Here is a 5,278-nt window from a genome sequence, read left to right as displayed (position 1 = left end):
CTGACCTCTCAGGACCCAACAGACCTCTCAGGACCCGACTGACCTCTCAGGACCCAACTTACCTCTCAGGACCCAACTTACCTCTCAGGACCCAACTTACCTCTCAGGACCCAACTGACCTCTCAGGACCCAACTGACCTCTCAGGACCCAACTGACCTCTCAGGACCCAACTGACCTCTCAGGACCCAACTGACCTCTCAGGACCCAACTGACGTCTCAGGACCCGACTGACCTCTCAGGACCCATCTGACCTCTCACGACCATTAACCAACCTCTCAGGACCCAACTGACCTCTTAGGACCCAACTTACCTCTCAGGACCCAACTGACCTCTCAGGACCCAACTGACCTCTCAGGACCCAACTGACCTCTCAGGACCCAACTTACCTCTCAGGACCCAACTGACCTCTCAGGACCCAACTTACCTCTCAGGACCAGACTGACCTCTCAGGACCCAACTGACCTCTCACGACCATTAACCAACCTCTCAGGACCCAACTGACCTCTCAGGACCCAACTTACTCTCAGGACCCAACTGACCTCTCAGGACCCAACTGACCTCTCAGGACCCAACTGACCTCTCAGGACCCAACTGACCTCTCAGGACCCAACTGACCTCTCAGGACCCAACTTACCTCTCAGGACCCAACTGACCTCTCAGGACCCAACTGACCTCTCAGGACCCAACTGACCTCTCAGAACCCAACTGACCTCTCAGGACCCAACTGACCTCTCAGGACCCGACTGACCTCTCAGGACCCAATTGACCTCTCACGACCATTAACCAACCTCTCAGGACCCAACTGACCTCTCAGGACCCAACTGACCTCTCAGGACCCAACTGACCTCTCAGGACCCAACTTACCTCTCAGGACCCAACTTACCTCTCAGGACCCAACTGACCTCTCAGGACCCAACTGACCTCTCACGACCATTAACCAACCTCTCAGGCCCCAACTGACCTCTCAGGACCCAACTGACCTCTCACGACCATTAACCAACCTCTCAGGACCCAACTGACCTCTCAGGACCCAACTTACCTCTCAGGACCCAACTGACCTCTCAGGACCCAACTGACCTCTCAGGACCCAACTGACCTCTCAGGACCCAACTGACCTCTCAGGACCCAACTGACCTCTCAGGACCCAACTTACCTCTCAGGACCCAACTGACCTCTCAGGACCCAACTGACCTCTCAGGACCCAACTGACCTCTCAGAACCCAACTGACCTCTCAGGACCCAACTGACCTCTCAGGACCCGACTGACCTCTCAGGACCCAATTGACCTCTCACGACCATTAACCAACCTCTCAGGACCCAACTGACCTCTCAGGACCCAACATACCTCTCAGGACCAAACTGACCTCTCAGGACCCAACTTACCTCTCAGGACCCAACTGACCTCTCAGGACCCGACTGACCTCTCAGGACCCAACTTACCTCTCAGGACCCAACTGACCTCTCAGGACCCAACTGACCTCTCAGGACCCGACTGACCTCTCAGGACCCAACTGACCTCTCACGACCATTAACCAACCTCTCAGGACCCAACTGACCTCTCAGGACCCAACTTACCTCTCAGGACCCAACTGACCTCTCAGGACCCAACTTACCTCTCAGGACCCAACTGACCTCTCAGGACCCGACTCACCTCTCAGGACCAAACTTACCTCTCAGGACCCAACTGACCTCTCAGGACCCAACTGACCTCTCAGGACCCAACTGACCTCTCAGGACCCGACTGACCTCTCAGGACCCAACTGACCTCTCACGACCATTAACCATCCTCTCAGGACCCAACTGACCTCTCAGGACCCAACTTACCTCTCAGGACCCAACTGACCTCTCAGGACCCAACTGACCTCTCAGGACCCGACTGACCTCTCAGGACCCAACTGACCTCACGACCATTAACCAACCTCTCAGGACCCAACTTACCTCTCAGGACCCAACTGACCTCTCAGGACCCAACTTACCTCTCAGGACCCAACTGAACTCTCAGGACCCAACTTACCTCTCAGGACCCAACTGACCTCTCAGGACCCAACTTACCTCTCAGGACCCAACTGACCTCTCAGGACCCGACTCACCTCTCAGGACCCAACTTACCTCTCAGGACCCAACTGACCTCTCAGGACCCAACTGACCTCTCAGGACCCAACAGACCTCTCAGGACCCGACTGACCTCTCAGGACCCAACTGACCTCTCAGGACCATTAACCATCCTCTCAGGACCCAACTGACCTCTCAGGACCCAACTTACCTCTCAGGACCCAACTGACCTCTCAGGACCCAACTGACCTCTCAGGACCCGACTGACCTCTCAGGACCCAACTGACCTCACGACCATTAACCAACCTCTCAGGACCCAACTTACCTCTCAGGACCCAACTGACCTCTCAGGACCCAACTTACCTCTCAGGACCCAAATGAACTCTCAGGACCCAACTTACCTCTCAGGACCCAACTGACCTCTCAGAACCCAACTGACCTCTCAGGACCCGACTGACCTCTCAGGACCCAAATTACCTCTCAGGACCCAACTGACCTCTCAGGACCCAACTGACCTCTCAGGACCCAACTGACCTCTCATGACCCGACTGACCTCTCAGGACCCAACTGACCTCTCACGACCATTAACCAACCTCTCAGGACCCAACTGACCTCTCAGGACCCAACTTACCTCTCAGGACCCAACTGACCTCTCAGGACCCAACTTACCTCTCAGGACCCGACTGACCTCTCAGGACCCAACTGACCTCTCACGACCATTAACCAACCTCTCAGGACCCAACTGACCTCTCAGGACCCAACTGACCTCTCAGGATCCAACATACCTCTCAGGACCCAACTGACCTCTCAGGACCCAACTTACCTCTCAGGACCCAACTGACCTCTCAGAACCCAACTGACCTCTCAGGACCCATCTTACCTCTCAGGACCCAACTGACCTCTCAGGACCCAACTGACCTCTCAGGATCCAACTGACCTCTCAGAACCCAACTGACCTCTCAGGACCCAACTGACCTCTCAGGACCCGACTGACCTCTCAGGACCCAACTGACCTCTCACGACCATTAACCAAGAGTTATTTCACCCCAAGTTACGAGTCGTTGCACTCAGTTGATCATTAAAAGCACCAATGAACGAATTGTTTCTTACTGCTTCTGCTATCACAGAGGCAGCCACCAGTGTCATATAAGTAACTTATTATTTGCCTCTTCAACGTGATTGAAAAAATCATTAACGAACCACAAACCCATATTTTAAAATCAAATGTTTAAATCCGGTTATCGGGATGTACGATAATTAGGTAAATATCTACGAATTTACTGATGTCTACTTACGCCTAATTAAAATTATAATATATATATATATATATATATATATATATATATATATATATATATATATATATATATATATATATATATATATATATATATATATATATATATATATATATATATAAACAACACGGCCGTCTCCCACCGAGGCAGGGTGACCCAAAAAGAAAGAAAATCCCCAAAAAGAAAATACTTTCATCATCTTTCAACACTTTAACCTCACTCACACATAATCACTGTTTTTGCAGAGGTGCCCAGAACACAACAGTTTAGAAGTATATACGTATAAAAATACACAATATATCCCTCCCAACTGCCAATATCTCAACCCCCTCCTTTAGAGTGCAGGCATTGTACTTTCCATTTCCAGGACTCAAGTCCGACTATATGAAAATAACCGGTTTCCCTGAATCCCTTCACTAAATATTACCCTGCTCACACTCCAACAGCTCGCCAGGTCCCAATTACCATTTGTCTCCATTCACTCCTATCTAAAACGCTCACGCACGCTTGCTAGAAGTCCAAACCCCTCGCCCACAACACCTCCTTTACCCCCTCCCTCCAACCTTTTCGAGGACGACCCCTACCCCGCCTTCCTTCCCCTACAGATTTATACGCTCTCCATGTCATTCTACTTTGATCCATTCTCTCTAAATGACCAAACCACCTCAACAAATCCTCTTCAGCCCTCTGACTAATACTTTTATTAACTCCACACCTTCTCCTAATTTCCACACTCCGAATTTTCTGCATAATATTTACACCACACATTGCTCTTAGACAGGACATCTCCACTGCCTCCAACCGCCTCCTTGCTACAGCATTTACAATCCAAGCTTTGCACCCATATAAGAGTGTTGGTACTACTATACTTTCATACATTCCCTTCTTTGCCTCCACAGATAACAGTTTTTGCCTCCACATATAGCTCAATGCACCACTCACCTTTTTTCCTTCATCAATTCTATGATTAACCTCATCCTTCATAAATCCATCCGCTCACACGTCAACTCCCAAATATCTGAAAACATTCACTTCTTCCATACTCCTCCCCAATTTGATATCCAATTTTTCTTTATCTAAATCATTTGATACTCTCATCACCTTACTCTTTTCAATGTTCACTTTCAACTTTCTACCTTTACACTCACTCCCAAATTCGTCCACTAACCTTTGAAATTTTTCTTTAGAATCTCCCATAAGCACAGTATCATCAGCAAAAAGTAACTGCATCACTTCCCATTTTGTACTTAATTCCCCATAATTTAACCCCACCCCTCTCCCGAACACCCTAGCATTTACTTCTTTTACAACCCCATCTATATGCATATTAAACAACCATGGTGACATTACACATCCCTGTCTAAGACCTACTTTTACCGGGAAGTAGTCTCCCTCTCTTCTACACACCCTAACCTGAGCCTCATTATCCTCATAAAAACTCTTTACAGCACTTAGTAACTTACCACCTATTCCATATACTTGCAACATCTGCCACATTGCTCCCCTATCTGCAATTCTACATTCTGTCTTACCTCTAATTCTTTCAATAATAACCCTACCGTTCACTTTTCCTATTATACTCAGTAAACTTATTCCTCTATAATTTTTACAATCTCTTTTGTCTCCCTTTCTTTTATATAAACGGACTATACATGCTCTCTGCCAATCCCTAGGTACCTTCCCCTTTTTCATACATTTATTAAATAACAATACCAACCACTCCAGCACTATATCTCCCCTGCTTTTAACATTTCTGTCATGATCCCGTCAGTTCCAGCTGCTTTAACCCCTTTCATTCTACGTAATGCCTCATGCACCTCCCCCACACTCACAGCCTGCTGTTCTTTACTCCTAAAAGATGGTATACCTCCCTGGCCAATGCATGAAATTACCACCTTCCTTTCTTCGTCGACATTTAAAAGTTCCT

Source organism: Cherax quadricarinatus, chromosome 84 (assembly GCF_038502225.1).
Source record: "Cherax quadricarinatus isolate ZL_2023a chromosome 84, ASM3850222v1, whole genome shotgun sequence".
In the NCBI taxonomy this organism is placed as follows: Eukaryota; Metazoa; Arthropoda; class Malacostraca; order Decapoda; family Parastacidae; genus Cherax; species Cherax quadricarinatus.
Note: the sequence above shows the minus strand (reverse complement) of the source record.